The sequence below is a fragment of the Dama dama genome, chromosome 2 (genome assembly GCF_033118175.1).
Source record: "Dama dama isolate Ldn47 chromosome 2, ASM3311817v1, whole genome shotgun sequence".
Lineage (NCBI taxonomy): Eukaryota > Metazoa > Chordata > Mammalia > Artiodactyla > Cervidae > Dama > Dama dama.
In genome coordinates, this window is record NC_083682.1 from 22,078,305 (window position 1) to 22,093,914 (window position 15,610).

Sequence of the window (15,610 nt, forward strand, 5' to 3'; positions counted from 1 at the left end):
TACATGGTTGAAGACTGCATGTAACAGGCGATCACGTGTCTCAGCCGTGGGCTCAGAACCCTGGGAGCTGGTGCCAGGCGGGAGCGGGGGCTGCCTGTGCCCTGACCCCTTACCACGCAGGCAGCTCAGGGCCAGGTTCTGACTCACGTTGGCTGGAATGCCAGCAATGTCTCCCTTCTGTGTTGTGGCGGCCCAGGTGGGGTGGGGTGGGGAGGGAGGGGGCCTATAGTCTACTTGGTCCCTATGAAGTGTCTCTGCTTGGCCTTCTTTCTCCAACCGACCCATGGTTTTCCAAGGACCACCCACAGCTGCAAAGAAGTCCCTGTTCTGGAGGGAAATATGCCGTGACTCACAGGCTAAGAGGCACCTGGCTCTATCTACAGAAAGTCTGTCTGATGGAACAGGACTGGCTTTTATTCAGGTTAGGGGCACCCCATTCTCAGAGAGCATCCCTTGACATAGCTCTCTGAGTTCTAACTTTATCCTCTTGCAAAAGCCCCTTCCCGCAAACCTTCCTTTCAGACCTGCCTCCTTCCTCTCTCAGCCCAGAGAGGTTTCAGGCAGCTTCTGAAGGGGTGACCAGCAAAGACATGTTTGCTGGCCAGCAATGGGATTATTACCCACAGCCTCCAAAGCAGGAAGCAATTAAACAAAAGTGCAGGGGGCTAGAGCTCTGTTCTGCATCCCCCTGGCCCCTGCCAAGCTCCATCCCTTCAACCTCCAGCTTTGGAAAGGGGTCAATAGTTCTTGGGTTTCTAACAGGGAAAACTTGAGTCATATGCTGGCCCTTTCTACTGCACTCAACCAAGAAGTGTTCCATATTAGCAGCGGGTGTCTTTGAATGCTAGCTGCTTGTCCGAAAATTTTAACTTGCCTCAAATGCTGCCCTTTGCAGTGACGACTCATTCCCTATCATTGTGGTCTTGGCGAAAAGAAATCCTGTCTTCAATAGAGAAACTTTGTGGACTCAAAGTTCAAGTTGTGCTTCTGCTTGTGCCAGTTAAGACAGACCCCATGGAGGGCAAGGACAGGGCGGGGAGGCGGGGAGGTGGAGACAGAGTCACACAGTGGACTCTCGACCTGGGGTACCAATTAGGGTACTTCGATTAGAACAGAGAATGACCTCTGAGATCTGAGCACTTGTTGATCTAGGTGTTCCAGGGTCTGGCCCATTCAGGGAGAAGGAGTGAAGCATGTCAACTCCCAGTGTAGAGATTCTATCCAGAGCAGAGTGGTCTGGGCAGGGCAGGAGAGAGGAGTGTGAGGTGTCTGCTCCTAGAGCCCATCCCTGGGGAAGGGAGGAGGAAAAAGTGGGAATTCTCAGCCAAGATGCCTCCCCAAGGGCACAGGTGGCCTCAGGCTGGGATCCCCGCTATCCACAAGCCTCTCTGCTCTCCTTTTTAGGGCCTGGCTGCTCAGGTCAGAGCATCTGCTCTGCAGCCCTGGGAAGAGAAGTCTGCTGTTTCTTTGTTGTGGAATTCATAAAAGTGTAAAAAAGGATCTCACCTAACGAGGCCCTTGCCGTGGTCAGGGATTATTTCACGAACAGGAACTGTGTGTGTATGTGAGCTGAGTCAGTCTGGGGAGAAGGGGGAGTGGGCAGAGGGAGATGAAGAGAGAAGGAGGCCCATGTAAGAATGATCAGGGAGGTCAAGGAGAGAGGTCCCCAATAGGATCAATGTTCAGGGGATGCTGATGAGATCTGAGGTTTCAGAGACGTGTCTGTCACTGGAGACTGGCCACTATGGCTGCCCTAGCTTGAGCTGAGCATTGTCCTCACTCCTTACTCTTAGCTTCTTCCTCAAGCACAAGGAGCAGTGTTGGACGCAAGACTCCAAAGCAGACTGTTCAGAGCAGTTTTGCCGGAGGGCTGGCAGAGCCATGGTGGGTCTGACTGCTGCCTAGAGGAGAGGTAGGGAGGAGAGAGAGATCCAGAGACCCCATCTGAGGCCACAGGCAAGTTGAGCGGGGGTCCTACCCAGAAACCAACAGTCATTTATTGAGCACCTGCTATGTGCCAGGCTCTGCACTGGGCCATGGACGTCCCAGAAGGAGAAAACAGAGATGAGTGGAATAAAGATATGAAATGAAGCAAGATAGATGACTTCAGATTTCAAGGGATCCCAAGGGCTGAGTAAGAGAAATAAAAAAGGAGCAAACCAAATCTCAAGCCTCAGCACACAGTGGTGGAAATTCAGAGCTTTAAAAAGAAAAGAAAACTAAAAGTGGATTCTCATTGCCAGACTGGAAATAAGATAGTGAAGCAGCACCTTCAGGATCTATGAGAAAACGGTGTGGAACGTTGCTCTGAGTTCTGTCAGTCAGGTTCAAAGAGAAGATAAAGTCTGTTTTGGATACATGAGGACTCAATTTATCCCCTCCCATCAATATAAAAATAACTAGAGGTGATATTTCAAAAAACAAGGAGGCTGGAGGAAGAAGACAGTGGAAAACCAGAGCTGCAGCCCCACGGGAGGAAGGCAGCTGGAAGGACTGAGGGGTGGGCATCACCCTGGGGCTCGGGAGACTCTAGGCAGTGGCCAAGTAGTGAGGACAGGATTCCATTCCTTTTTCTGGGGTCAAATCCCAAGAGTAAGTTCTGTGGCTGAATAACATTTCTACCTTGTTACCAACCAATAGACAAGGCCCGGAGAATTCCATGGACTGTATAGTCCCTGGGGTTGCAAGGAGACACAACTGAGTGACTTTCACTTTCACTTTGGGGTTTCCCTGATGGCTCAGTTGGTAAAGAATCCGCCTGCAATGCAGGAGACCCTGGTTCTATTCCTGGGTCGGGAAGATCCCCCGGAGAAGGGAAAGGTTACCCACTCCAATATTCTTGGGCTTTCCTTGTGGCTCAGCTGGTAAAGAATCTGCCCGCAATGCAGGAGACCTGGGTTCGCTCTCTGAGTTGGGAAGATGCCCTGGAGGAGGGAAAGGCTACCCACTCCAGTATTTCTGGCCTGGAGAATTCCACAGACTGTATAGTCCATAGGGTCACAAAGTGTTGGACACAACTGAGCGACTTTCACTTCACTACCAACCTATAGTCAGCATGCGGAGGTAACCACAGTTATTTAACAGAATAAAAAATCTTCTAAATCTTGTAAAGATAGCACATAAACTATACTAAATAGTATAACACTATGCAGTCTGTAATATATATGTTCTGTATTATATATAACACTATTGACTAAAAATAGATAATATCAAATATAGTTTGATCAAACTAATATAAATTGGAAGGAGAAGAATGTGTGCTCGTTCCCTCAACTTCCACAGCAGATCATTCATAAATAAACACATACATTAAAAATAGGGACTGAGGGAATTTCCTGGTGGTCCAGTGGATAAGACTCCAAGTTTCCACTGTAGGAGGCATGTGTTCAATCCCTGGTCGGGGAACTAAGTTTCCCATGCTGCACAGAGAGGCCAAATAAATAAATTAAATATCTTAAAAAAGAGAGAGACTGACACATATTTTATGACATAAAAAGCAACCACGTGCATACATGCTCAGTTATGTGACTCTTTGTGACCTTATGACTGTAGCCCACCAGGCTCCTCTGTCCATGGGATTCTCCAAGCAAGAATAACTGGAGTGGGTTGTCATTTTTTCCTCCAGGGGATCTTCCCAACCCAGGGATTGAACCTGTGTCTCCTGCATTGCAGGTGGATTCTTTACCACGGAGCCACCTGGGAAGCCCAATAAATGGCCACAAAATCAGCTAAATCAGAAACTGTTTCTTGGGGTTGACTGGATGGTGAACTAGTGGGTAGAGGTGGGGGAAAGAAGGGAGGCTTTTTAGAATACTATGCAGCAGTAAAAAACAAGACTAGATCGATTTATCTTGACCTGGAAAACTCTCCATTATATAGCCTAGTTTAACAAGGCAAGTTTTTAGGACAGCATTTGAAACATACATTTCACTGTGTTCAATCAAACACCCAAATCGATGAGACGCAGTCCGTGTCCTCAAGGAACCCCCCTCTGCAGCCCATCTCTGTTCCTCTGCTCTACCCCACCGCCTTCTGCTTCTGGAACATCTCCCTTGCTCAGTAGTTTGCAAGATGCAAATCTCTTTCTATCCTAAGAGAGAGCTGTTTTATGTACACTTCAAGTCACAAATTCAAGTTCTTGACTACAAGTCATAAGTTCAAAGATGGACCTGGATGCAGCCGCCCAGGAGATGAAAGCTTCACACACAAGTAACTGACCAGGGGGAAGCCAAGTGGGGAAGGGAAATCTGAGAATTCCAGAAGCCAAGGTTAAAGGCATCTCACAGAGCTCCCATCCGCGTTTCTCATTCACAGATAAAGAACATACGTGGGGCGTGATGGAAGGTCACTGTATTGAATTAGTGCCCAGAAGAGGGGGAGCTGGGCTTGTTACCAGCCAGAGGCAGGAAAGAAGCCAAGAGATGCTGAAGCTGGAGCAGGGGCCTGATGCCAGGGCCCTGCAGCGGAGCCCATAGGGAGACGGTGGCGGGGGGGTGTGGTGTGTAGGGCTGGGGTCCACTTCAGGAGCTGCTCATGGAGCAGGTGGCTTGACTTTGGGGAAGACCAGGGGAAATCAAACAGGATCACACTTCCTTAGTGTCCACAGAAGCTGGAAGGAAGCAGCTTCAATGTGGGCAGGAGGGGACACGTTGGGGAGGGGCTGGGAGTATCCATCGCGTGCCAGATGTACGTGAGGTGCCCTACAGTAGTTCTGGCATTTCATCCGCACACAAGCCCTGCAGGGTAAACGCGGTTGTCCCAGCCCATCAAGACAGTGATGGTTAGAAAACCTAAGTCATGTAACTTGCCCTGAATCCTGTAGCCAGCAAATGACAGAGCTGGAATCTGAAGCTGGGCTGCTTTGTCCCAAAGTCCCTGCTCAAGGAATCAGAGGGCATCAATCAATGTGTGGCCACTCACTGCTAGAAGGAGTGTCTTTGCCCAATTGGGATAAACTAACCTTTCTCACTTCCTGAATCCTGTGTATGGATTCAGACTGTCTGCCCAATCCATGACACCCAGACACAATGGCTGGCTTTGGGGGACTAGGATTCACTGGCCCAGTAGGACCCTGAAAATTCCCACCTCGGAGGAGAACAGGAGTTCGGGGTTCCCTTTCTCCCAGCCACGAGCCCTGACATTGCTTCTGAGATGTCTGCCCTGGCAGAGCCTGCTATGTCGGCCGTGGAAGGAGATGCACTGGGATGGAGTATAAGCACAGAATGGAGAAGAGAAGCTGGAAGCCGGGACCCTTGGTTTTTGGTGCTCAGCTCCATACCTGCCCTCCTCCAACTGCCAGGGCACCTCATTGCCCTTGCCCCCACCCCCAGATGCTGTTTGGCTCCCCCACATCTCCCTAGGCACCTCCGCCCCCACGGAGCCTCTGACTTCAGCAAGAGGCAGGCAGGCAGGCCCACGAGAGTATGTATGTCAGTTAGGGGTTGTCGTTGACACGTGGAGATCATTAACGAGGCTTATTTTTAAATTGTAATTGCAAAATGTAAATGCTCCCCAAACTGATGTGTAATTGCTACCCCCTCCACCCCAGCCCTTCCCCTCTGGTGCCAGCTTTGCAAGGAGAGAATTAGAAAATAAAAAGGGGGTGGATTATGTAAGCAAAATGATTTTAAAAAAAGAGAGCGAGAGAGCTAAGAATTTAAGTGAGACAGCTGGCGGCTCCCTGATTGCCACACTTCCAGCATTAGCTGCAAAAATTGTCCTTGCCGACTGCACCCACCCAAGCAACGGTGTCAACTGTATTGAGTCCCAGAACAGAACAGACTGGCGCTCCCTTGGCAAGATGGTTCAGTGGTCAGTGAGTGTGTGGTCCTCTTCAATATACATGACATTTCTAATTACCTGCCTCTCTCCTTCTTCTTCTCTTGCGGGAAACAAGCTTTTGTGAGGAATCTGGCAATGATTACTGCCCCTCAAACAAAGACTGGATCCCAGGTGAAACTAGTAAAGAATCTGCCTGCCAATGCAGGAGACTTGAGAGACGCGGATTCGATCCCTGGGTCAGGAAGATCCTCTGGAGAAGGAAATGGCAACCCACCCCTCTGTTCTTGCCTGAGAAATCCTATGGACAGAGGAGCCTGGTGGGCCACAGTCCATGGGGTTGCAAAGAGTCTGACATGACTGAGTACTGAGCACATATTGGATCACAAAGACTGGGAAACTAGAAGATCACGGGGGCCCTAACACATCGGGGAAACTTACAAACACCCCAGCAGGGTCCTGTGTATTTGGGGTGGGGGGTGGGTGGAGCCCATCTCACTGTAACAGATCCAGCCCTTATCATGACATACTGGAAAGAGAAAAGACTTGTTTTGGAGAACTGGATTTCTAAACCCCTGCCTATACTGCTACTTAGGTCTGTGAGATCATCAGGTTACTTAAGGGGATTTAAAAAACCCTATCTGATAAGAGGATTAAGTGAGATTCTCTGCTTTATACTCTCTAAGGAACTAGTTCTCATAGTTCATCACACACATCTTGGATGCAGTTTCCTCTGTGTTCATCAGAAATACTGGGGGCAGGGTGCAGATTCTCAGTCTAAACCTAGACTCACAATTGGGGATCTCTGGTGTGAGGTCCAGGAACTGAGTTTCTCACAAACACCCCTGCAGACAAGGCTTGCTTCAGAGGGCTGGACAATATTACCGTCATGGGTATGAGCAACAGCCCATCCCTCCATAGCAACAAGAGTTTATTATTGTTCATGGAATATGAAGAGGAAAATAGAGGTACACAGGGACAAGGCCTAGCTCTCGCCCCGTCCTCCAGGAGCCAAGGAGAAACAATACAGGGTTGTGTGTTCTGAGGTCATGTGCAATAAGTGTCAGCTAACGTTATGGGCCGGTTCTCAAGGTTTTCAGAAGAAAAGACAATCTGCCTGGAGGGTTTGCTAAGTATCAGTCACTCAGTTGTGTCTGATTCTTTGCGAGTCCATGGTAGGTAGCCCATCAGGCTCCTCCATCCATGGGATTCTCCAAGCAAGAATACTGGAGCGATCTTCCCAACCCAGGGATCAAACCTGGGTGTCCTGTATTGCAGGTGGATTCTTTACCATCTGAGTCACCAGGGAAGCCTGGAGGGTTTAACCACGTGTTAAAGGATGGAGAGCGTTCTTACTGTTCGGTGATCCCGGTGGCCTCTAGGATGGCCCTTAGGGCACTCAGCCCTCTCCTCACTTCCAGCTGGGCCAGCAATCCTTCCTGTTGACCAGAACCAGCGCACCTGTGAGAAAGGGCAGAGCAGCGCTGAGAAGGGAAGGCTAGAGGTGCAGGGATAAAGGGGGACCCCGCTCTGTGCCCCCTCCTCCCAGGCTGGTGGTGAAGGATACATTCTGTGTGCTCTGCAGACCTCCTACTACACGATCATTCAAGCCCCTCTCCTCGTCGGGTGTTCAGACCCACCGAGCCACGTTAGAGCCTAGCCCTTGTCTCGGCAGGAAATGGCCTGTGGTTGCCCATCTGGTCTCCTGGCACCAGACAGCCCCTCTGCCCCAAGTGTGGTCAGATCACTGAGTGATTTGTGAAGCCTGGGGAACCACAGCCAGCTTCTTGCTTTAAACTGTAGGGAACTCAGAGAAAGAGTAGCAGGTGCCACCTGCTCAGATGAGTGGAGGAGTTTCAGATGCTTTCCCAGTGGACAGGCTTCATCTTGGGGTCTGAACACTGATGGGTGGGGGGAGGGCACTGGTGGGCAGCAGGAAGGAAGAAGCAGGAGGGCAAAGGACCCAAAGCAGCGACGAACAGCCTTGACCTAAAGGGGGCTTCAGCTGCATGACTTATCTATTTGTTATTAGATTCGTTGTTGTTCAGTCACTCAGTCGTGTCCAACTCTTTGCGAGCCCATGGACTGCAGCATGGCAGACTTCCCTGTCCTTCACCATCTCCTGCAGTTTGCTCAAACTCATGTCCATTGAATTGGTGATGCCATCCAACCATTTCATCCTGTGCTGCCCCCTTCTCCTTCTGCCCTCAATCTTTCCCAGCATCAGGGTCTTTTCCATGTGATCCTATGGACTGTAGCCCACCAGGCTTCTCTGTCCATGGAATTCTCCAGGCAAGGATGCTGGAGTGGGTTGCCATGCCCTCCTCTAGGGGATCTTCCCAACCCAGGGATCGAACCTGCATTGTGGAAGGACTCTTTACCATATGAGCCACCAGGGAAGACCATTAGGTTCAGTTCAGTTCAGTCGCTCAGTCATGTCCGACTCTTTGCGACCCTATGGACTGCAGCAGGCCAGGCTTCCCTGTCCATCACTACCTCCCAGAGCTTGCTCAGACTTATGTCCATTGAGTTGGTGATGCCATCCAATCATCTCATCCTCTGTTGGCCCCCTCTCTCTCTGCCTTCAATCTTTCCCAGCATCAAGGTCTTTTCCAATGAGTCAGTTCTTTACATCAGGTGGCCAAAGTATTGGAGTTTCAGCTTCAGCATCAGTCCTTCCAACGAATATTCAGGACTGATCTCCTTTAGGATGGACTGATTGGATCTCCTTTCAGTCCAAGGGACTCTCAAGAGTCTTCTCCAACACCACAGTTCAAAAGCAATTCTTCAGCACTCAGCTTTCTTTATAGTCCAACTCTCACATCTGTACATGACTACTGGAAAAACCATAGCTTTGACTAGATGAACCTTTGTTGGCAAAGTAATGTCTCTGTTTTTTAATATGCTGTCTACGTTGGTCATAGCTTTTCTTCCAAGGAGCAAGTGTCTTTTGATTTCATGGCTGCAGTCACCATCTGTGGTGATTTTGGAGCCCAAGAAAATAAAATCTGTCACTGTTTCCATTGTTTCCCCATCTATTTGCCATGAAGTGATGGGACTGGATGCCATGATTTTAGTTTTTTTGAATGTTGAGTTTTAAGCCAGCTTTTTCACTCTCCTCTTTTACTTTCATCAAGAGGCTCTTTAGTTCCTCTTAAGTTTCTGCCATAAGGGTGGTGTCATCTGCGTATCTGAGGTTATTGATATTTCTCCTGGCAGTCTTGACTCCAGCTTGTGCTTCATCCAGACTGGCATTTGGCATGATGTACTCTGCATATAAGTTAAGTAAGCAGGCTGACAATATACAGCCTTGAAGTACTCCTTTCCCAATTTGGAACCAGTCTGTTTCTCCATGTCTGGTTCTAACTGTGGTTTTTTGATCTGCATACAGATTTCTCAGGAGGCAGGTAAGATGGTCTAGTATTCCCATCTCTTTAAGAATTCTCCAGTTTGTTGTGATCCACTCATTTAAAGACTTTGGCATAGTCAATAAAGCAGAAGTAAATATTTTTCTGGAACTCTTTTGCTTTTTCTGTGATCCAACGGATACTGGCAAATTGATCTCTGGTTCCTCTGCCTTTTCTAAATAATTAGACTAAAGTGGATTAATTTTGTTTCTCAACATTTGAAATGGACCCAAATGTCCAAAAATGAGTTTGGTGGTCAGCACTGGTATAAGGCCTGGCCTGACAGTTCCCAAACACATCAATTTCTCCTTGTGGATCGAGTTGCTCATTTGACTCCAAATGAGGCTGTGCTTGGGGCAAGGATGACAGGGGGTCGTGGGATGGGGGTGTTTGGGAGGGGGCGCTGCTATACCTGAGTTTTGTTTTCAGGGCAGCCTCAGGGACCACCTCCGGCCAAGAGCCCTAGCCCTGCAACCAGAGGTAAGTGTGTCTTTAACATTGATAATTCCTTCCCAGTTAACACCACCTTAGTCTCCCTGTAAAAACACATTTGCACCTCAGTAAAGAATGTAATTAACTAGTGACATGACAACAGGAGGAGCTAAACAGTGGCCGGGCTGGGAGCTGCAGTTGGAAATGGAAATTCAGACATTTGCCTGAACAAGACTTCGGCACTTCCTTCCTAGGAGGTGTGTGTGTGTGTGTGTGTGTGTGTGTGTGTGTGTGTGTGTGTGTGTGTGTGCATGTGCACACACGCTCGCATTGCTGGGAGGTGAGGATGGCAGAAGCACAGCATCCTGGATCCTGAGGGTGCGTGGATTCCAGCTGCAGGCCAAGGAAGCTGGGGAGCTGGAAGCTAGGATGAGCTGAGAAGAGCTCCAAGAACAGGCAGGGAGGTCAATGAATTTCCATGAGCAAAATCTGGGTTGAACCAACCCTCTTCCCCACCCTGGACTCAGATTTCTCCGGAGAAGAGATGGTGTATATGAGACATTCAAAGCAGCAGGAGGCTCAGGCCCCCTGGCCACTGCCCAGAGAGGATGCTGTGAGCACCAAGGTACTCCCACCCCAGCCCACTTCTCCACTGGCCTTGACTGTGACTTCTGTGAGTGACTCCCAGTTCTCTGCCCCCACCTTCAGGCAACAAACCTGTGGGACAAGCCCACTTCCTCCCTCCCTAAGCCCCACCTCATGTTCCCCTCCTCTCACTTCCCCATTTCCCACCCCTTTCCAGTTCAGACAGAAGATGGTCTCCAGCCTTTCCACTCTCAGGGACATTCCTAGAAAGGGCCCTCCTTCCTGGTCATGCGGGCCAAGTCCCTCCAGCTCGTGAGCCACCTCCAGGCTACGCTTCCCAGGCAGCCAGTTGCATCCTGCATCCATCCAGACCCTGCCCAGGATGGGTGCACAGCTGTGTGACCTCCCACTCCACAATCCTCAGTGACTCTCTGCTCACAGGCACCAAAGGTGTTCAGCCTGGCTGGGAACCACTCTGCCTTCTGGGCTCAGCTTCTGCCCTTTGCCCGTAGACTGTCTACCCTCCATCCACTCACAACAGCTTCTACTACCCAATCTGTCCCACAACCGCCCACTCTTCTCAATGCCCCAGTTCTACATTTCTACCTGAAAAGACCCTCACCATTCTTCATTGTTCAACGTGAACATTCTGGCTTTTCCCCCTACAGCCAGCCGTCATTGTATCTCCTCTGTGTTTCCTAGGAACATGCTGCTTGTCATCTTCTGAAAGTTCTCACCACATTCCGTATCATGCTCTAGTTATCTTACATGTCTCTCATCTCTTTCCAAACTGGAGGCTCCTCATAGGCAGAGACCCTGTCTTACATCCACGTAGTTGTTCAGTTTACAAAGTACTTTCATATGTAATATCTTCTTTAACTCTTAAAACAATCTTTAGAGGGCAATATTTCAATATAATGGCTTCCCACATGGGGCAGTGGTAAAGAATCCACCTGCCAACGCAGGAACTCACATTGGATTCCTTGGTCAGGAAGATCCCCTGGAGAAAGAAACGTTAACCCACTCCAGTATTTCTTGCCTGGAAAATCCCATGGACAGATGAGCCTGGTGGGTTCTAGTCCATGGACTTGCAAAGAGTCAGACACAACTGAGTGACTGAGCATGCATGCATTTCAATATAATAACAATTTTTATTACCTTTACAAAATAATATATGTTTACTGCACAAAATAGACAAAGAAGACAGAATTTTTTTTTTTTTTTTTGGGTGAGTCACAGCTTGTGGGATCTAGTTGCCTAGCCAGGGATTGTACCCGGGCGCTGGCAGTGAAAGTACTAACTCCTAACCTCTGGACCTCCAGGGAACTCCCAGAAATTTTAAAGTGAGTTGTGATCCTATCATACAAAGATAACCACAGTTAATATGAAGGGTAAAACCTTTCTTTCTTCAAAACAGCATCATACATATTGTTTGTTCCGGAAGCAGTTGTTTATATTTAGCAGCATACCACAAACACCTTTGCATATGATCTTAGTGACTGTGTGGTATTCCATTTACAGGTGTACTACAATTACCCAACCAATTGTCTATCATTTCCAGTTTTTGCTACTATAAACAAATAATACCCATTCCTTTTTTAATAATGTGGACCATTTTTTAAAGCCTTCACTGAATTTGTTACAATATTGTTCCTGTTTTATATTTATATATATATATATATATATATATATATACATTTTTTGGCCATGAGGCCTGTGGGATCTCAGCTCTGCGACCCAGGGATCAAACTCACAACCCCTGCATTGGAAGGTGTCGTCTTAACCACTGAACCGCCAGGGAAGTCCCATAAAGCCCATTCTTATGACTGAGTTTTGCTCCAGACTTGATTATTGTCTTAGGAGAAGTTTATAGATGTGGAGTTGCCAGATCTAAGGGCATATTCATTTGAAAGACTATCAACTAATAACTTGCAGAAGGTCACACGTATTTACATCACATCTGCAATTTATACGAGATGCCTTTTTGCCTGTTGGGTAGTTGATCTCATCTTATCAAGGTGGATATCGAGGCTGAGGAAAGTCGAACATCAGACTTGCCTAAGAAGACAAGCCGGCAAACAGCATGTCTTCTGGCTCCAGATATTTCGCTCTTCCAGCCTCCCCACTTCTCTTTGTTCTTACATTTCTTCCCAGCACAGAGGGAAAGCCTGCAGCGCAAGTGCTAAGTAAACGCTGGGCGTCCTGAAGGACGAGGCAAGGTGATGTGTCCTGAGTAGTGGGCTGGGCCATTCCTGGGGGCTCAGCTCATGTCAGCCTCCCCTGCCTCGTGTCCCAGGGGTCTGAGACCTATTTTGGCAGAGGACAGCTCTGTTCTTAGGTAGACTTTTAACTATTGCCTCCTCCCTTCTTCTGGGCAGATGCAAACTGCTTCAGTGTAGATGCCACGTATTGAGAACCTACCACGTGCTGGGGCCTGAGCTTGCAAAGATGAAGCATGCACACCCACACCGAAGCTTTCCATATCTCAGAGGGCATAGCTTGTCGACCGTGGATGCTGCTGCTGCTGCTGGCTGCTGGTCCCACGGCCCCTCCTCTGCAAAGCCCTCATTGCTAGGGGCAGAGGACAGGGCCGGAGTCAGGGCTGCAGAAGGAGGCTGACCTGCCTGCCCAGGGTGTCCGGCAGCCCCTCCTCTTAATTGCAATCCTTTCTGGCCCCTCAGGGCCAGAGCTCCCTCTCTGCATCTCGCTGCAGTGCTTGCTTGTCTGTCTTTCTGCTCCAGCTGTACCTCTGCCCCTGCCCTCACCCCTAACACAGTACGGGGGAGTGGACCCCTCAGAGGGGACTCACACCAGTTTAGGAAAGAGATGCCAACCCTGCCCAATCAGGGACTAATAAATACACAGCCAAGAGGGGAAGGACGGTCCCCAGCGATGCCTGTGTGTCCCACGCAGGGCACTGCTTCAGGGCTACAATACACACAGATTTCCCCTTTCCCAGAACTGACAACTGCCTGGTTCTCACCAGCCAGGAGAAAGCTTCAAGGCAGAAAGAGAGCCTGTCATCTTTTTCTGTCACTGCCATCTCTTCCTCTGAGCATAACAAGGCAACTCACAGGGCAGAAAGGCCCGAGGAGAATGAAAGACAGTCTGGGCCAGGGGGCAAGGAGACCGCCCAAGGTCACGGCCATCCTCCCCCATGCTTATACACACCTTACCCCGAGGGGGGTCCAGCATGTGCCTTTTTAGCTCTTTCCAGAGAAAACCCACTCCCCTTTGTTTTGTCACCATACAAATTCCTCCTCTAGAGGCTTGCAGGCAGTCTGCAATATCGCTGCCCTGACCCCGGGGCTGGGCTGGGGTCCACTTAACAGGCAGCTGGATAGGCTGGATAGGAGATGGACAGAGAGACAGACAGACAGATGGGGAGACATGGGCCCATGTGACCCAATGGCCCAGATGCTTAAGGGACAGGAGGAACCAGGATCTTCATCTTAAAAAAAGTCCCTCTGTCCCCACAAGTTCCCCAAGGAAAGCAGTGGCCCTACCCCGGATTTTTAGCTCTGGTCAGGCCCCTCCCTGCCTCCCTGAGGCATTTAACCAGGGTGCCCTCTGACCTCTGATGGATGGCAGGCTTCCCTGGAGAGCACCTTTGCCTGTTCAGTGGGTCTGATTTACACTTTGCAGATGAACAGGGCAGCGCTGAGGATGGAGCCTCTGGAATTCTGGCCAGACACCCAAACCAAAGGCCTGCCCCCTGTCCACTTTAGCGAGCTGCCCCAGCCTGGTATCTGTCCCACGAGCAGAAACGCTGGAGTTTTTGTCCTTATTGGCCCAAGAGCCTTGAGAGAATCCATTCTGTCTGGAGACCCTCCCAGGGCCTGTTTTTGCATAGTGCAGCCCTATGATTTGCTTACTAGGACCCTCGGGCATTTCCCCAAAGATAGAGGTTCCTCCCACCTTGCTGCTGGGGTGGGTGGTTCCAGCTCTGCCAGGAGCTTGCTCTGCGATGTGGCACAAAACCCTCCACCTCTGAATTCCAGTTCATCCCCATCCCCATCACTCTTCATCACTGCTGTCTGCATGCAAGAGGTGGGACCTGACACCGTGACCCCGTTCTCACATGACCCCATTCTCTGACTGCTCTTGAGCAGCTATCGAACTCAAACATCCCAGCAGAAGACTCAAGAGTTCACCAGAGCTGTGAGGACCATCTCAAAGAGACCGGACTCCAATCCTTTAGGAAGAGAGGGCCTCCTTGGAGGCTAAAATAGTTTACAGGCTTGTTTATACTGCTTCTCCCCTACCCAGAAGTCTGCAATGACTTGCCAAGGTCTATGAAGACACAATTCAAATCTCATAGCCTCTTTTCTTGTCTTTCATCATCAACCCCAACCTACTTATCTTACTTAATCCCTTGGTTTTTCAAGCCTGAGCCTTTGCTCCAGCCATACTAGCCTGCCCTATCTCACAACTGAGCACATGCCATGTCTGGGCCCTCTTCCCCCCTTTCTCAGCCCACCAGGGCTGCCTGGAGGGCCTGGTGGCCCTCCTTCCTCTGCGACACCCAGGTCCTAGCCAACCCTCAAGTCTTCCCTTTCCCTGAATTTCTGCAGCTGAGTGAAGTCAAATTCTTGCTCCTCTATCCTATGATTGGCCCTGAATCTTACTTTATTTTGGCCCTTATTTTGTGAACTTCTGCTTTCCATGTTTGTCTAAATCTCAGTGGGATCATAGATGTTTGAGGACAAGACTGTGTCTTTGGGACTTGCCTGGTGGTCCAGTGGTTATGACTCTGAGCTCCAGGGGGCCCAGGTTCAGCCCCTGGCCAGGGAGTTAGATCTCACATGCTGCAACAAAGACTGAAGATCCTGAGTGCCATGACTAAGACCCAGTGCAGTAAAAGAAATAAATATTAAAAAAAGAAAAAAGAGAGAGAGAGGCTAGAGTCTTCCATGTCTCTTATGTCTCCCATGTATAACTAGGTTAGTGATGTGCCTATGTAGATCATCAACAGGATCATTCTTATCATAGGAAGGGCAATCACTACTGGAAAATGCTTAATCAGATTAGTGCTTAACCAGTTCAGCTAGACTTTGCCTGTTTAGTCATTATTACTCATTGTCAAAGGCATCACAATTCTCTATGCCTCGGTGTGTCTCTGAATTGAAAGATTTGAAGAAAACAGTGGGTTGTTTCACATGCTCCTTACACATGTCTCTTAATATTAATAAGTTGATGGGGGAGACATAGTACAGTGGGAAAAACTGAATTCAGATCCTAGATCTCCCTTTTCCTAGTTGTGTGTGGTATGCTCAGTCATTTCAGTTGTGTCCAAGTCTTTGCAACCACATGGACCATAGCTTGCCAGGCTCCTCTGTCCATGGGATTTTCCCAGTAAGAGTATTGGAGTGGGTTGCTGTTTCCTCTTCCAGGGGATCTTCCTGACC

The 15,610-nt window shown here is 49.2% G+C and overlaps 1 protein-coding gene across 5 annotated transcripts in view; it reads right to left on the bottom strand.

Annotated features, from left to right (window-relative positions):
- The window catches only part of PKNOX2 (PBX/knotted 1 homeobox 2), a 290,935-nt gene that overhangs the window by 96,287 nt on the left and 179,038 nt on the right, over positions 1 to 15,610 (bottom strand). For 4 of the 5 annotated variants that reach the window (XM_061167273.1, XM_061167283.1, XM_061167246.1 and 1 more), the window contains exon 3: positions 7,135 to 7,239. The exons of the other annotated variant lie outside the window; for it this stretch is intronic. The gene's annotated coding sequence lies outside the window, so the exon portion shown is untranslated. The remainder of the gene's footprint in view (positions 1 to 7,134; positions 7,240 to 15,610) is intronic. 5 annotated transcript variants of the gene reach the window in all.